General features: G+C 39.6%; 2 pseudogenes across 1 annotated transcript; one reads left to right on the top strand and one right to left on the bottom strand.

The window, feature by feature from the left end:
- Positions 1-2,130: 2,130 nt before the first annotated feature.
- LOC137732081 (uncharacterized) lies at positions 2,131-4,151 on the bottom strand (annotated as a pseudogene). The gene is made up of 6 exons (XR_015957468.1): positions 4,025-4,151; positions 3,551-3,785; positions 3,246-3,458; positions 3,065-3,157; positions 2,911-2,979; positions 2,131-2,601 (listed from the first exon to the last, which is right to left on the bottom strand). The product of XR_015957468.1 is annotated as an uncharacterized LOC137732081 (transcript).
- An 8,235-nt stretch (positions 4,152-12,386) lies between these two features.
- Positions 12,387-16,848, top strand: LOC148690035 (uncharacterized; annotated as a pseudogene).
- The last annotated feature ends 1,917 nt before the right edge of the window (positions 16,849-18,765 follow it).

Raw genomic sequence — 18,765 nt, 5'->3', positions numbered from 1 at the left:
TTCAGCAAAACACCAAACCGGTTGAAATCGATCCCAACCCTAGTGGAGATCGTTTTGGCTTTAATAGGATTTTGAGGTTTTTTTCGTTCTTGAAAGAACTACGGACAGTGTTCTTGAATGGTGTAATTTGGATTTTTCTTATTTTACAAGTAAGTTAATCCATAACCAGCCCAAGTTGCTTGTCTCACTAGTAGGAAAAACTATTGGTGCGACAAAGAAAAATCCATTGCGCAAGGGTGTTTTGTACAACCACAAGAGAGCTTCCGTCGCACAAGGTTGGTGAAATTTGCACGACAAAGACCTTGGTCATGCAAGAGAGTTTGCACGACGAAAAAAAGGTGTTCGTCGCTCAAACTTAGTAAGAAAACCATGGGGGATTTTTTTTTTTTGGTGCGACGAATATTTTCCCAGGAAAACTTTGCATGACAAAGACTTCGTCACTCAAAGATCCTTCAATTTTTGGGGCAGAGTGTTCAATGCATGGGAATTAGATGAACACTTACGCGACGAAGTTGTTAGTTTTGAATTAGACAATTCAGTGCGTGTGAATTAGAGAAATCTAGACTGGATTTAGTACGGGCCTTTCTGCGACGAAGTCTTTGCACGACAAAGCCTTCGTCGCACAAAGACCCTAACTTTCCTATAAATATTTGCTTCTGCTCTCCTTATTCTTCACAATTCTATTCGTGCTGGGATGGAGGATAAAAACAAGGATCAAAGCTTGCACGCCACTAACCTGAATGATCCACGGCAGCTTTTTCAGTTCGCACATGCAAATTGCTATAGCCATGGGGAATAATTGTCCTACTGCTGAGTACCGTTCTTGGAAAAATGTGCCCGAGAATGTGAAGAAGGCGATGATGGATGAATTATTAGTAAGTATGCTGTTCATGGATCAATAATTAATTTTGTGAAATTTTTTGTTATATGTTAGAACTAATTATTTGCATATATGTATAACAATGTAAGTATACTCTTGATGATGATACGAATGAACATCTGATGAAGTTGATGGAGGATGCGTTGGAGGGAGGTTACAATCGATGGTGTTATGAAGTCTTACGGAATGGACCAAGACCATCGAAATAATAGTTTTAAATTTATGTTTTGCATGACAATATTTAAATTTAAGGTTTTTTTTTTTTTTTTTATAAGTTATGTATTTGGACTTAATTAGGTTTTAATTTCTGTTTGGTTATTTAAATAATAGAACGGAATATAATATTAATTTATTTACGGTATTAATTGAATGAAATATAATATCAATTTATTTAAGGTATTAATTGATTGGAATATCATATCAATTTATTTAAGGTATTAATTGAATGGAATATAATATCAATTTATTTAAGGTAGTAAATATTTTTAGAATACATATTATAACTGAAAATTTATTTGTAATTATGAAGTTTACGTAAACATAGACTTCAAAATTACAACGGATTAGTTTCGTCACTACAACGTTTGCGTGACAAAGGACGTCCCTATGCAAAACCTTGCGCGACAAACCCTTCATCACGCGAAAGGTGTTCAATTTTAGGCACTACAACAAAATAGTTGTTTAGCGAGAAATTTTTTCCTCGCTAACAGTTGTCATTTAGCCACTATAGGTTTTTAGCGAGGAAATTATTTCCTCACTCATTCCTCATAGTAGGCCCATCGGGGAATGTGCATAGCGAGGAAGTTTTTCCTCACCAAAATGATACAACGATAGTGGAACTTATTCTCGCGGTGGAGTTAAAGCGGGGATAATTTCTCGCTAAAAGGTTAGGAATGTGGTCGCCAAAACCTTTTGACAACCTAATTATTGATATTCAATAACTTGCGCGAGGACAAAATTCCTCGCAAAAATAATCAAATTTCTCACTATAAAATTTTTGGCAAGGAATTTGTAAGTAAGTTTTACAGCAATGAACATATTATCTCTCACTATAGATCATATATTGTGAGACTGAATTTCATTGTTGAAAAATGTCAACAAGACATTTGTTTTCTCGCTATAGCAAAGCCTTTAGGGAGAATTTTGATGAAGGTAAAATTCCACGATGTAAGTTGAGATAATCATTCTCATAAGTGGTACTATGAGAATTTGGTTTCTCCCTGTAACTGGAATTTAGTACCAAGAATGAATGATGAAAAGTACTAGAACTTAATTATAGTAGTCCAAAACACAATAGCTTACAATGATAATTCATAGTCTACAAAATTGGTGAAGATTAATGGGTAGCAACTATGAAAGTTCACATATTCCAGCACAACCAAAGGACTACCTGAGGTGGTTGCTGGCCTTCCATTATTTTGTGTACGAGTTCCTCAAATTTCTTTTGATTATCCTTCAATTCTTGGATTTCTTGTTTTGCTTCATCAAGCTCTTCTTTTGTTTCAACAAGCTCTTGTTTTGTTGTCACAAGCTCTTCTTGTTGAATCTCAACTCTTTCTTCTAAATGTTTGCTCAACAGAGTCTTCAGAAGAAAGAAACTTTGAAGGACCCTTGAAGTAACCAGACTTATGACCAAGGACCTCTAAAACAATTTCATCATTTGTCAATGTCACATTACCACCTGGAAGAGTTGTGTCATTTTTCATACCTATCATCTTTTCCTACAAATGAAAATACAGCTCGTTAACTAAGTGAATACACAATCTGCATGTATCTCCTAGAATTACAGGGAGCCAATGAATTTGGACTACAAATATTGTGTTTCATTCAACAAAATATACTAAGTAAATTTGGATGATATGTGTGTGCTCTTGATATATATCATAGGCAAAAAAAAATCTGTTTTTGGGCATAATATATTCATTATAAGTAAAAAATATGATCACATTTAAGTAAAAAAAAATTACGCTTGAATATTTCTTCACATAACATATCTTGTCAAGGATTCAGAAAATACATAACCAACTTACCCACTTCGGTTTAGCTCCTTCATCCCAACTCAAAGCAATCGAATGCACTTGGCTACTCTCCATTTTTGGCTTCCTAATACATGGATCACAAACTAAAGTTAATCTCCTTTATCCACCTAGAATCTAGATTAAAATTAAGAAAAACACATCTTACAATCTCATATTCATGGGCCCTAAAGGATTTTGACCCCGCTTTATGATTGTAAGTCAAATGAGACCTATTGATAGCATTCTTATCTGAACGTTCCTACATAGCAAAATTAAACGACGTGACATCAAGAAAGTAAACAACACACATGACAACAACAATTCAGTTCATTAATATACATGTGTACCTTGAATTGAACACTCGCGTAACGATCACAAATAAACTTCCATTCCTCCTAACTATTTACATCCTCATGTTTATTTTGTTGTGCCTCCTCCAAAGTTGGATAGGAATCAAAATGCTTCTTCAGCTTGTGTCGAAAATTAACAAACCGCCTTTGTAATACATTCTTAATATATGTACCAACATCAGGGAGTGACATATCAATATCATACTTGCTCTATATGGAATCAAGTCATTGGTAAATCTAATTTAAGAAGATTTTTACATACTCAATGTAAAAGTAATGTGTAAAAAAACAATATTACTCACCGTTGTTCTTTCAATCATCTTATCGACTTCCTTCTTTTCTACATTCCTCCATTGCTTCACATTTAGTGGTGCATAGGTCTGAACCACAAAACCAATATCATTCAAAAGAAATGAGGAATTCAACCTGTGGGCTTCCCTTTTAGTTTTGTCAGAGTAATTGGTATTTTCTTACCACCAAGCTGCTCTTGCAGTTTATCAGAATTCTTTCCACAGGTCTTTGATTGTTTTTTTTTTTCTTTTGTTCAACTAAAATATCATCAATGCAAATTTTATTTTACATAAGATACAAGAACCTTTTACATGTACAAAGAAAGTACAAAACAAGAGGAACAAGAAGGACGAAGACCAAGGTAAAAAGAACCAATTGAAAACACCAATAACAGCCTAAAAGAAAAGGGCAATATTTTCATGCTATAAAACATAACACCTTTTGAGATTTATAAAAAGGCATACCATTAGCACTCCCCTAGGTACTGCTTGATGTTATAACAGCATCAACCCTACTGTTTGAAGTTGTAACAGCATCAACCTTAATTTGTAGATTGTCTATTGATGCCTCACTTGAAAAGTCAAAATGGATTCGCTTCCTCTTTCTTGCCATAATGATATTCTTCGAGAAGAAAAATGAACAAAGTTAAACTATGCATCACATTAGTAGCTTCTCCAATTGCCATAACTATATGAAATTGCAAAAATCAAAACATGCAAGTACATCACATTAGTTTCCATATCTACTGCCCTTTGAAAACTATGTAACATCTCAAACGTCTTGTGATCATCATGATTCTCACTATCACTATCATTCTCTATTGGGTCATTTGATTCACTTTCTTAAATGGGAACGAATAACATGCAAAGAATGAAGATTCCCATTTAGGCAGTCTCTACATGGATAACATGTCTTGTATGAAGATTCTCATTCAAATGTTTGTTTACAACCAATATAAAAGAGTTTAAACTAGCAGTGAATGCATCACAAAATCTATGTCTAAGGAATATCCAACTTCGATCCATTGCTAAAAACTGTTATCTATATCTTATAAATCAAAATCCACATATAATTCCCAACATGGACAACATGAGAGGTTAAAACAATAAAATTAGAAGTCAAACAACTTACCTAAGAGGAGATAAAGCAGATGGTATACTCAATGATTTCCAACTAGAATTACATTCTCTTACTGCTAATTGAAAAAATATAAGTTAACAACACAACCCTTAGTTGATCAAAATCAGCTGTTTTGAATTGAAACTTACTAGAGGTCATGGTAGAAATGGTTGGGAGACTGAGAGAAAGAGAGACAATGAGCAGAGAGTGACATGTGGTCATGTATTTGAATGACTAATCACTGTAATAAAAAACAAACATAAGGTTAAAAAACCATAAAAAGAATGAGCAGAGAGAGTGACCTCTGGTCGTGAACACCATAAAAAGACTTTAAACCCTCCAATTGTACTACATATCAAATATGGAGTTTTCATTAGGAAAATTAAAACTATTGATCATAAGATTTAGAGTGTTTGGAGTGAAGAGGAATTTTAGTGGGATAAATGGCATACCTAGTAAACAAATGCAAACCCTGATCACCCAAACATGAATTAAATAGATAGACAAATGAAATTTTCCATTCATTAAAACAAAGTTGTAAAGAACTTACCAAAACCTTTTTCCAAGAATGCACGATTATACCCTAAATAACAAATGAAAAAATTAGTTAGAATCGTATCAATTAAAACATTAGCAAAGACAAAAGTTACAACATAAAGATGAAATCCCATAGAAAAAGCTTAATTAAATAAATGGGCAATTCGTGTTGTAGGTGAAATGGAAAGAGACAACAATTTGTTATTTTAAACAAATGGGCAATTCGTGTTGTAGGTTAAAATCCCAAGAAAATTTCACCTACAACCATTCGTGCATAAAATCTCAAAAATTAAATTAAATTCAGTTTTAATCGGGTCTATTTATGAACAAAATTACCACATAAAGGGAAATAGAAAGAGAGAAACAAAGTGAACCCAATAAGAAAACATGAATTGGAGTGCAAAGCTACAAAAGAGAGAAAGGAGAAAAGGCGATCAACGTTAGGGTTCAGAAACAAGAACGAAGAAAAGGGGGATTGGAGAAGAGAAGAGGGACAGAGCTTACCAGTTACCACTATCGTCGTCGACCAGCAAGATTGGGTTTGGAGAGTGATTCAAAACACTCAAGAGTGCAACGCCCTCAACTCTTTCTCGTTCTACAGAGAGTGTCTGAATCAGATAGACTAAATGATGTTATCTGAGATTTCATGTTTTCTCCCCCTTTTTTTTTTTTTTTTTTTTTTTTTTCTAACACTTGGAAATGGTTTTGGGTTGTCAGCGGTAAAAGGTGAATAAAAGGGCGCCTTACTTGAAAATTCTGGAAAATTATAGCGGGAGTGCTATAGTAGGAATTCAATTTTCCTCGCTAAAAAATTTATTTAGTGAGAACCTCGCAAATATTTTGGTGAGAAGGAAAAATAATTTCCGCTAAACTTACAACAAGATAATAAATTTTTCTCACTAGCAATATGTACAACAACAAAAATATTTCCTCGCAGAAAGATTTTTTTTCCTTGTTGTTTCTTTGACATGTGTGGAGATCAAACTAAACTCAATTCTTGCAAGAACTCAAAATTTTCCTCGTTGAAACGTACTCTACAATGAGGACAATTTGTTTCTCGCTGAAACATTTCTCACTAAAGTAGCAATTTGTTGTACTGAGGTTAGCGTATTTGGTGCTTCTGAATCAAACAAATAAATACCGTATTTACTGCAGATGTTTGCACGACAAACTCTTCGTCGCACAAAGTCCCTAACCTTCCCATAAATATGCATTTCTACTCTCCTTATTTTTCACACTTTGTTTTGGAAATGCTTTACAATTCTGACAATTATAATCAGTTTGTTCTTTGAGTGTTGGTACGATGGCTGACAGTGGTGCGCGTTTGTCAAAGACAACGAATGGCAAAGGTTCTGGAAAAGATTTGCGTTGAAAATTTTGCATTTTGTATAAATTTTTTATTTAGCTTCAGTATTATGAAAAAATATTTTGTTGATAGACAAGAAGAAAAGAGCTGCGGTACGGGCCCGACACACTTATGGTGGGAGCCGTTACCGAATCACTGCTAACGAAATAATAAGGGTTGTGAAGTCAGATAAGCGCACCGACTTTTGGTTTGATGTAAGAGCGCGTACCAAATGTGCTGCAGATTGGGAGTATTGGAGAGCCATCCCTGATGAGCTGAAGATGCACATGATTGATGAGTTAGCTGTATGTGTTAATTTCATTAGTTAAATAATAATTATGTTTGTTAAATATAATATAATAGTGAGATTTTAATTTATTAATTTTTGCATAACAGCCCAATTAAGACATTGACAACCAAATCTATTGAAGGCTACCGACAATGCATTCAAGTCGAGATTCTAGGAATGGAAGTTTGATAATGAATGCACTGCAGCACTACAGCAAGAACCAGAAGTACCAGCGGATGTGTAGAATAGGTTTTCTTATTTTAATTTTATTGCTTATTGAATAATTAGATATGAATTTTAAGTTTTTTAGTATGAAATTTTTTGATTAAATATGTAGTTAATGTTTATTATGAATAAAATTAATAAATTTTAATAAATATGTATATCAATAAAATATGCACAAATTGTATAATGAAATAAGTTCTTAGTTATGAAATATGTATTTGGTTTGAAAAAATTTGAAGATTGAACGGGAAAAAAAAAATGAATGGCACCCAAAAATTTGTGAAAAAAGAATGTAAAAAAAGTGAATGGGGCCCAAACAAAATAAATGGCGCAAAAAAAAAAAATTGTATGTGGTTTCGAAAAACAAATGTTTAAAAAAAAAATATGCACAACGAACTGTGTTTCGTCGCACAATGGATTTAAAAAATGCGGGAAAGCGTAGTTGGATGGCGCCTAAAAAGTTGAAGCCCAAGGTTTTGCGCACTGATGGTTTCGTCGCGCAAAGTTTTCCCCTTTTCTAAACTTAATCAGATTACAGGAAGGTAGAACCTGCAAAACAATTGATGCAGCTGCCTTCCCTTGATGGAATTTTGTTTGAGGTATAATTTTTCTTAACTAACTTATTTAATTTCCATTCATTTAAAGTGTGGTGTATGTAGTTTATAGGTGTTGTGAGTTTATGTATTTGTATGCAATCATTTTTGTATGGATGTACAAAAAATGGTTTGCAATGTTCATATGAGCTTAGTTTCTCATTTGAGAATTTGTTGCATTTCGCGAATAGATGCGAAAGCATGACTGCAGTCCGATTAATTCTTGAATTGTCCCAAAATTTTGGACAGTTTGAGATTGCACATTTACCTGTTGCATTTTGCGGTTCACTCATTAGAATTTGAATGTGGGAAATGTGGTAGCATCTCTTTGCGTTCTTCAAGTGCATCATAGTTTTTTGTATCTACGTTGTGCACTTGAAGAACTGCAGAGAGATAATGTCGAAATTTTCCCACACTCAAACTTTGTTGTGTTGGAATCTTAAATTACAGCATGTAACTGTGTATTCTCGAAAGAGATAGGACCCATACCGGAGGCATAAGGTGGCATGTCATAATTGAAGTTGTTGTAACCCTTGTAATTTTTTTTTGTTTTCAAGTGAAATGGACAAACAGTGAATACATAATCCTAACAGATGTGTTGATGATTATTTGGATGGAATAAATCAGTTCATTGATTTTGCAATTGTAAACAACCGTGGTTCAACTCAAATTCGATGTCCTTGTAGAAAGTGTAACAACTTAATGACTGAATATTTTGAAATTGTTCGATACCATTTAGTGAGAAATGGGATGATGGAAACCTATGTTACGTGGAATCATCATGGAGAACAAATACAATATGCTTCATCCTCCCACGTTACTTGGGCAGTGGATATAGTTGAATCTATTGTGGAGCCAAATAACCAAATTATGGACATTATCAATGATGTTTTTCCAATCGCTAGTTCGAATACAAATATGGATGTAGAAGATGATGTCCCTCCCACCATGGACAATGAAACCTTTGAAAAATACGAAAAACTATTAAAAAGTGCCAAGCAAGAATTATACCCCAATTGCGAAGGATTTTCGGTGCTCACGGCCATTGTTGAGTTGATGCAAGGAAAAACAAAGTTTCATATGTCGAACTAGTGTTTGGATTACTTTTTGGGGGTTTTCAAGAAGATGCTTCCAAAGGACAATTATCTTCCTAAAGATCATAAAAGTGCAAAGAATGTGCTGGGTGGTCTTGGATTGGGATATGAAAAAATTCACGTGTGTAAAAATAATTGCAATTTGTTCTACAAAGAGAATCAAGAGTTGGATAAATGCCTTGTATGTAATGAGTTGCGGTATAAAATGACAATTCATAATAAAAGAACGAAGATTTCACAAAAATTTATGCGTTATCTCCCATTAAAGCCCAGGTTGCATCGATTGTATATGTCGAAGCACATTGCAAACGACATGAGGTGGCATAAAGACAGACGAGTGGATGACGATGTTATGAGAAATCCTGCAGATGGAGAGGCCTAGAAAGAGTTTGATCGGTTGTAACCCGAATTTGCACGTGATCTTTGGAACGTTAGATTAGGACTTGCGACAGATGGGTTTAATTTGTTCAGAGTTCTAAACCAAAACCACAACACTTGGTCAATCTTCGCAATTTCGTATAATTTGCTGCCTTGGAAATGCATGAAAAAAGAATATATGATGATGACGTTGTTGATAACTGAAGATCTGGGCATGTGTATTAATGTGTATTTACAATCGTTGGTTGATGAACTAAAATAATTATGGGAAAGCGGTGTTCCCACATATGATAAATCTACTGGGAATATGTTCACTTTGAGAGCAGCCGTGATGTGGACTATAAAGAATTTTCTTGCGTATGCTATGATGTCTGTGTGGAGCACTAAGGGCTATTACGCATACCTAGTTTGCAAAGAAGACACGACGTCTAGTTGGCACGTGGAAAAATTTTGTTAATTAGGGCATCGAAGATGGTTGCCATGGGACCACGAGTGGTGTCAGAACGAGACAGCCTTTTTCAATGGCACAGAGCTTCGATTCAGACCCAGAGAATGGTCCGGCGATAAAATTTTGGCTCAAGTGAATCGGTTGGATTTTTCTCATTTGGGCAAATCCGTAAATAGGACAAGGTCAGACACATATCTAAACTGGGTCCCCAAGACAAGGTTGTTCGAGCTTCCGTGCTCAGATCGATCTGGAAAAAATGGGCATTAGGCTAGGTTTATGGATGACGAGGGACGGAGACATAGCCAGAAAGAAGCTCGCATCGTTTTCGGTGAAACTAGAAAAGAGGAAAGAGTTTTTGCAATTTCTATCTTCTGTAAAGTTTCCATATAAGTATGCTTCAAACATCGGGTGTTGCACAAATGTGGATGGAGGCAAATTTTCCGATCTTAAGAGTCATGATTGTCATGTCATACTTCAACGCCTTCTTCCAGTGGAAATTCAACACCTTTTTCCCGAAGACATGGTGAAGTCGATTATGTTGTTGACAAGATATTTTTCTTAATTAACTGGAAGATCTTTGCGCTAGTCCAATGTGAAACAGTTGTGCGACGATATTATTAAAGTGCTATGCAAGTTTGAACAAATATCTCCTCCAACTTTATTGAAGTGCTATGCAAGGTACATAATTGCCATAAATACTTTAGTTTGTGATGTATGTGTAGACTTCGAAATTTCAGTGAAATAAATGTTAACCAATGTATTAAAATTACAACATTTATTCATTTCACTTACATCACACATTCATTTCACCTACAAACTCCATTCATTTCACCAACCTCACACACTTATTTCACCTATATCACACACTCATTTCACCTACAACTTCTATTTACTTCACCAACCTCACACACTTACTTCACCTACCAACTCTATTTACTTCACCTACAACTTCCACTTATTTCACTTACATCACACACTCATTTCACCTACAACTTCCATTTACTTCACCAACCTCACACACTTATTTCACCTACAACACCTACTCACTTCACCAAAAAAATGGATGGTGGTGATTCACTCTCAAAGCCTATAAATAGGCTTCTTCATCAAGAGAAAAGGAAGAGAAATTTACATACACACCAAAACCTTGAAGCCTTGAAGCTCTAAAGCTGTCAAGAAAATCCCGAAGGATCAAGAAAGCACTCTTCGTTCTTCGTCAAATCCTCATTCAAGATCAAGCCCCAACGACCCTTGAAGAACTCCCACCAACTCAAGATCAAGCCCCGACGACCCCTTGAAGAAAGTGTTCATCATTCATCATCCGTTCATCCTAAGATCAAACCCCAACGGCCCTTTGGATCAACAACCTCAACAAACCCATACACCCATTCTTCAAGATCAAGCCCAACGCCCCTTGAAGATCCATTCATCAACTGTTCATCCTTAGATCAAGCCCCGACGGCCCTTTGGATCAACAACTCATCCACAAACCTACACCCTACGAAGATAGAATCAGAGGATCAAATTACAAAGAGATTGTAACCCCAAAATCATTAATACAAAAATATATTTTGTACACGTATTCTTGTTTCTTGTTTCAGAAATTTTTCGTGTTTACAAATTTGGCACGCCCAGTGAGACATCTCTACCTCTCATCTCTATCCTCAAACCATCAAAAAACGCAAATGGCATCAAGAAAGGATCAAGCTGTTCCTGCAATCAAAGCAAAGAACAAGAACATCATCGCCGCAAGTGGTGATATTTCGGGCATCACAACCCGAAGTAAGGCAAGAGCTCTTTTTGCCGCGGCTTCCGCCCCTGCATTAACTCTGTCAAAGGATCAAGAGCACCTGAGGCACGAGCCTGTGATCACCCAAGCCTCGTTAAGGGCGTCAAGAGGAGAAAGCCCGAGGAAATACTCAGAGTCCCTACTTTCCGACGCTGATTCGAGCGGCAGTACAACCATGCAAGTCATGACCACTGGAGCAACTTCAATCGAGGAGCAGCTAGCTCAGATGAATGAAGCAATCGCAAAGCTCACACGGACTGTGGAAGAGAAGGACTTGCAGATTGCCGCACTTGTCAACCAACTAGATGCGCTGCCCGACGTGAAAGTCGACCCAAATGTTGGCCTATTAAAGAAAGAAGTCGACGAAAAAGAGGAGCCACCAGCGGAGAAAGTTGAAGAGAAGCCAAAGTTAGACCAAGCAACAGCGTTCATGAGATCTCTCTCTATCCAGTAACTACAGGAGATGATTGCAAGCATTATCAAGACACAGTACGAAGGAAGCTCACATGAGTCTATACTGTACTCAAAGCCTTACTCCAAGAAGATTGATGCTTTGAAGATGCCAAGAGGTTATCAGCCCCCAAAATTCATGCAGTTCGATGGAAAAGGCAACCCGAAGCAACATGTCGCCCATTTCATTGAAACTTGCAACAATGCTGGGACAGAGGGGGACTACCTCGTCAAACAGTTCGTGCGTTCGCTGAAAAGTAACGTTTTTGACTGGTACACTGACCTCGAACCCGAGTCTATCAACAGTTGGGACCAGCTAGAAAGGGAATTCCTCAACCGTTTCTACAGCACTCGCCGTACTATAAGCATGCTAGAGCTTACTAGTACGAAACAGTGGAAAGATGAACCTGTCGTCAACTACATAAATAGATGGCGCTCCTTAAGTCTGGATTGCAAAGATCGGCTTTCTGAAACCTCTGCCATTGAGATGTGTGTTCAAGGCATGCACTGGGGGTTACATTACATTCTCTAAGGCATAAAACCAAGAACATTCGAAGAGCTGGCAACTCGTTCCCACGACATGGAGCTGAGTATCGCTAATCACGGGAAAAATGAGCCAATTACTAACTTCAAGAAGGACAAAGTATTCATCCCAAATGTAGACAAGACTGGGAAGAAGCCCGCTAAGGAAGCTTTCACCGTCAACACTACCCCCTATCAAGACCTCCTCAGCGCCCATCAAGATCTCCTCCAAGAAGAAAGCGAAGGAGATAAAGAAAGGTGAGCCTCTTCGCACCCAAGACATATACAAGAGCACCTTGAGAGAGTTGGAACAGAAAACGTACCCTTTTCCTGACTCTGACATGGCTGCCATGTTAGATGACTTTCTGGAAAAAAAGGTGATTGAGCTACCCGAATGCAAGCGTCCTGAAGAAATGAATCGCATAGACGATCCTAGGTATTGCAAGTACCATCGTATTGTGAGCCATCCTGTTGGCAAGTGCTTCGTTCTTAAAGAACTCATCATGAAGCTAGCACAACAAGGGCAAATTGAGCTCGACCTTGAGGACACGGCTGCGACGCATACCACTACAATTGCGTTTGGATCGTTCGATCCCGTGCCTCTCCAAGCGACACCCGACCATTCCCGTGAATGCTTAAGCGGCACGGTACCTCCTGCACAACCATCACTGGGGGGAAGCGACCAAGATGCACATACCGATGATGAAGAAGGATGGATATTGGTAACCTACAAAAAGATAAGGAAGCCAAGACCACGAGTTATACAGTCAAAGGTGGAACAAAGAAGAAATCACCACGGCCGCAACAATGGGAGCCTAAAAGAAACATAAAGGATGATAAGACAACATATGCTGGGGAACCTATGGAGCAGGAGCCACGCATTGCCGTTTCCTTGCATGAGTACTTCCCGAATGACTTTTTCCACTAGTGCACTACCGTCGCTTGTCACATGGTTGAAGTAGAAATAGAAGAGCCCTCAAAAGGCAAAGCTATCGCCACTGAGGTAAAAAAAAAAAAAAAAGCCTCACACCTGAAGAAGGTCTACCAACACACTTTAGCATCGAGGAAGCGCTACAATTGCCAAAAAAGATGCGAAGAGCACTAGCAGCAGTCTTGGCAAGTCCCGGTGACCACGAAGTACAAGAAAGTAACGACGAAAGCTCGAAGCTTCAGCCATATGAATGTGCCACATGTTGTGCCACCCATGACACAATTAACTTCACTGACGAAGACCTACTGCTGGGATCAAAGCCTCACAACCGTCATCTCTTCGTCTTGGAGTACGTAAGGGAACACAAAATCAACCGCATGCTTGTGGATGGTGGGTCGGCCATAAACATCATGCCAAAATCAACTATGACCATAATCGACATCAAGGTGAATGAACTATCCATGAGCCGTCTGCTGATCCAGGGTTTTAACCAAGGAGGACAAAGGGCGATGGGCATGATCCGGGTAGAGATGACCATTGGTGAGCTCAAATCAAGCACGATATTCCACGTGATTGATGCAAGAACTTCCTACAGCTTGCTTCTAGGAAGACCTTGGATCCACGCAAATGGGGTAGTACCGTCCACCCTTCACTAATGCCTAAAATTTTACCGAGAAGGAGTGAAGGTGATCCAAGGTGACACCAAGCCGTTCACTGAAGCTGAATCACACTTTGCAGACGCCAAGTTCTACATGGACGAAGACATAGTACCCGAAGCTCTTCCGAAAGAGATCAAATCCACGAGCAAAGCAACACTTAAAAAGCAGGAGTGGCAAGCCATGCCTAAAAAGCAAAAAGAGCAAGTCGTGCCATCTTTTAGCAAAGACGATGACGAGTTTGCTAAACCTGCAACAACCAAAGGCAGTAGGATGCCTTCAAAAGGACCGAACACGCCCATATTCCGGTATATCCCGATGTCAAGAAGAAAGAATGGTCAAGCTCCATTCGAAACTGGAACAAGAAAAACCGACACACAGTGGCACATGGATAATGTGAAGTTGCTCAAGACGAATGTAGTTTTGCCTCTGACACAGCTAGGGGGTGCTAAGGTCGCAAGACTACCACAAGGCTTCATAAAAGCTCTACCAAAAAAGGTGGAATCAAGCTTTCTTCCAACCAAGAGGACCGAGGAAGGCTTCGACCCAAACGCCTACAAACTCATGTCGAAAGCCGGGTATGACTTCGCTTCTTCTGCAACGGCTGGAAAGAAGGTTTCAAACACTGTCAATGACGAAGAACGTAATCTCACAAAAACTCAAAAGAAGTTGAAGGAGCATGGTTACGGAGTTGACAACAACAAAGCCGGACTGGGCTTCACACCAAATGCACCTGTGATGATTTCAAACAAAGCGAAAAACACTAGCACTCAATACGTTAGTGTGGGCATCGAACAAGACCAAGAAGAGCCTAAACCTGCCCCTCGAACGTCAATCTTCGGTAGGATGAGCCATTCAAGCTCCAGAATTTCAGTGCTTAATCGCATTGGTGGTCAAGACCGAACCTCTGTCTTCAAGAGGCTTAACACGCCAACATCCCAAAGCTCTGTTTTTGAAAGGTTGTTAAAGCCTAAGAAATAAAGCAACACAGCTATCTCTCATCTGCGACGATCAGCTTCGGAAAGATTTGAAGATAATGAGAAGCCTTTTAGAAAGAGGAAGACAACGCCAAAGGAAGAAAAGCTCGATGGGTTAGCAGAAAAAGGCGACGTTCGAAGCTTGATTCCTTCAAGGATGAAGCGCCAAGCAATCCTAGAGGTCGACACAAATGGACCACTGAAAGTAAGAAGACGTATTATCATCCACATTGGACAATCCTTATGCCAACAAGCTCGAGAAGACAACACTGAAGAGGAGGTCCAAGATGTTTTCCACATCACGGTTCAAGAAGGTAAAGAAGATGAAATCCCCGAGGAAGATGTCACTGCTGCACCACCTCAGCTCGAAGATGGGGGGCAAGCCACGGTTGACGATCTCAAGGAACTCAACTTGGGTACAAGCAATGAACCAAAACCTATCTTCGTAAGTGCATTATTAAGTACGGATGAGATAGAGGAGTATTATCAGCTGTTGTTAGAGTACAAAGACGTATTTGCTTGGACCTACAAAGAAATGCCCAGCCTGGACCCTATCATCGATGTTCATCATCTTGCGGTCAGGCCTGGAACACGACCGATAAAGCAAACTCAAAGATGCTATCGATCTGAGCTTATCCCACAAATCGAGGTCGAGATCGACAAGCTAATCGAAGCAGGCTTTATTCGAGAAGTGCAATACCCCAAGTGGATCTCCAACATTGTCATTGTCCTTAAGAAATCAGGACAAATACGTGTTTGCGTAGACTTTCGGGACCTCAACGATGCTTGCCCAAAGGATGACTTCCCCTTGCCAATCATTGAAATTATGGTGGATGCAACCACTGGCCATGAGGCATTATCATTCATGGATGGCTATTCTGGTTACAATCAAATTCGCATGGCCCTCGAAGATGAGGAACTAACAGCCTTTCGTACTCCAAAAGGTATCTACTGCTACAAGGTGATGCCCTTTGGTCTAAAGAATGCCGGAGCTACGTATCAACGCGCAATGCAAAAAATCTTCAATGACATGCTACACAAAAACGTAGAATGTTACGTAGATGATGTGGTGGTTAAGACAAAGAAAAGATCAGACCACTTGAAGGATCTGCGAATAGTGTTTGAAAGGCTGCGAAAATACAACCTCAAGATGAACCCGTTAAAGTGTGCGTTTGGCGTCACCTCTGGAAAATTCCTCCGCTTCATCGTCAAGCATCGTGGTATTGAAGTGGACCAATCAAAGATCAAGGCCATTCAAAGCATGCCCGAGCCAAGAAACCTGCACGAGCTGAAAAGTCTACAAGGACGGCTAGCCTTCATCAGACGCTTCATCTCCAACCTCGCGGGGCGTTGTCAACCGTTTAGTCGCCTTATGAAAAAAGATGCTCCATTCGTATGGACGAAGCATGCCATAATGCTTTTGAAAGCATAAAGAAATATTTGTCAAGTCCACCTGTCCTGGGGGCACCTTTGCTCGGGAAACCGCTCATATTGTACATTGCTGCTCAGGAAAGTTCAATCGGAGCACTCTTGGCACAAGAGAATGAATCCCAGAAAGAATGAGCACTTTACTACCTCAGTCGAACTCTCACCGGTGCTGAGTTGAACTATTCCCCAATAGAAAAGATGTGCCTCGCTTTGGTGTTTGCCATTCAGAAGCTCAGACATTACATGCATGCTTACACCATCCACCTGGTTGCTAAAGTCGACCCTGTCAAATACGTCATGTCCAAGCCAGTCTTGACAGGGTGACTCGCTAAATGGGCTTTGCTTCTTAATCAATATGAGATCATCTACATCCCAGCTAAAGCTGTCAAGGGACAAGCGCTAGCAGACTTCCTTGTTGATCATCCAATCTCGGTTGATTGGAAAATTTCAGACGACTTGCCTAACGAGAAGGTGTTCTACATCGACATCTTCCCGACATGGACGATGTTCTTCGACGGATCCGCATGAGCAGACGGAGCGGGGGCATGAGTAGTATTCATGTCGCCACAAAGGCAAATACTACCTTACTCCTTCCAACTGAGTGAGCTATGCTCTAGCAATGTTGCTGAGTACCAAACATTGATCATTGGGCTCCAAATGGCGATCAACATGGAAATCACAGCTCTCGAGGTATACGGCGATTCTAAGCTCATAATCAATCAGCTCTTAACTGAATATGAGGTGAGGAAAGATGATCTTGTCCCATACTTCCGGCTGGCGACTCAACTGCTACAAAAGTTCGAGGCTGTGACACTAGAACATGTGCCAAAAAAAGAAAATCAAATGGCAGACGCTCTCGCCAATCTAGCCTCGAGTATGACACTAGGAAAAGATGAAGCTGCAGACGTGCCAGTTTGCCAAAGATGGGTGATTTCGTTCGTTAATGAAATGTCACCGGATGATACAAATGTCATCTCAGTACTTCCAGTCGATGCTGAAGAGTGGAGACAGCCGCTGATCGACTATTTAGAGCACGGAAAGCTTCCAGATGATCTTAGACATCGTTCTGAAATACATCGACGAGCACTCCGCTTCCTTTACTACAAAGGAACACTGTACCGACGCTCTTTTGAAGGAGTGCTCCTGAGATGCCTAGGTGAGGAAGAAGCCAATCAAGCCATGGAAGAAGCCCATTCAGGTGTGTGTGGGGCGCATCAGTCTGGACCAAAGCTACATTTCCAACTCAAAAGAATGGGTTACTACTGGCCGAGCATGGTGAAAGACTGCCTGGAACACGCCAAAAGGTGCCAAGCCTGCCAATTCCACGCCAACTTCATACATCAACCGCCTGAACCATTACACCCTACAGTTGCTTCATGGCCATTCGACGCATGGGGATTGGATGTTGTAGGACCAATTATGCCAAAGTCATTTGCAGGAGAAGCTTACATCCTAGCTGCAACAGATTACTTCTCCAAGTGGGCTGAAGCCATACCTTTAAGGGAAGTCAAAAAAGAAACTGTCGTTCGTTTCATCAAGGAGCATATCATCCACCGATATGGTGTGCCTCGCTACATTATCACTGACAACGGAAAACAGTTCTCCAACCGACTCGTGGACGAACTTTGCAACAAATACAAGTTCAAGCAGCACAAGTCTTCTATGTATCATGCTCCGACCAACGACCTCGCAGAAGCATTCAACAAGACGTTGTGCAACCTCCTGAAAAAGGTAATCGGCCGAACAAAGAAAGACTGGCATGAAAGAATAAGTGAAGCACTTTGGGCATATAGGACTACACACAGGACTCCCACCCAAGCTACGCCTTATTCTCTTGTATATGGCGTGGAAGCTGTGCTACCGTTCGAAAGTCAAATCCCCTCACTAAGGATGACTATACAAGAAGGCTTGACTGATGAAGAAAATGCAAAGTTGCGCCTTTAAGAGTTGGAAGCGCTGGATGAAAGAAGGCTCGAAGCTCAACAACACTTGGAATGCCACCAAGCATGATTATCCAAGGCATTCAACAAGAAAGTCCGCCCAAGGTCTTTCCAAGCCGGAGATCTCGTGCTGGCATTGCGTAGGCCTATCATTACAACTCACAAGACAAAAAGCAAGTTCACATCAAAGTGGGAGGGACCCTACGTAGTACAAGAGGTCTACACCAATGGCGCCTACTTAATCATGGCAGAAGACGGCTTGAAGATCGGCCCCATCAACGGCCGATTTTTGAAGCGCTACTACCCCTAAAGCAAACGTACCACACTCCTGGCCCACAAGAGCATAAACTGTGTACGGCAAAATCATCACCAAAATCGCCATTAAAATCCAAAAAAAAAAAAAAAAAAAAGTACCATCACTCATTTGAACTACGTCATGACTTGATCCCTCCTCAACCAAGGGTACGTAGGCAACTTGTAACTTCGAAACTTCAAGTACAGTCAC

The sequence above is a fragment of the Pyrus communis genome, chromosome 16, assembly GCF_041283825.1.
Source record: "Pyrus communis isolate YQ-2024b chromosome 16, ASM4128382v1, whole genome shotgun sequence".
Lineage (NCBI taxonomy): Eukaryota > Viridiplantae > Streptophyta > Magnoliopsida > Rosales > Rosaceae > Pyrus > Pyrus communis.
Note: the sequence above shows the minus strand (reverse complement) of the source record. Positions and strands in the feature narration are given on the sequence as shown.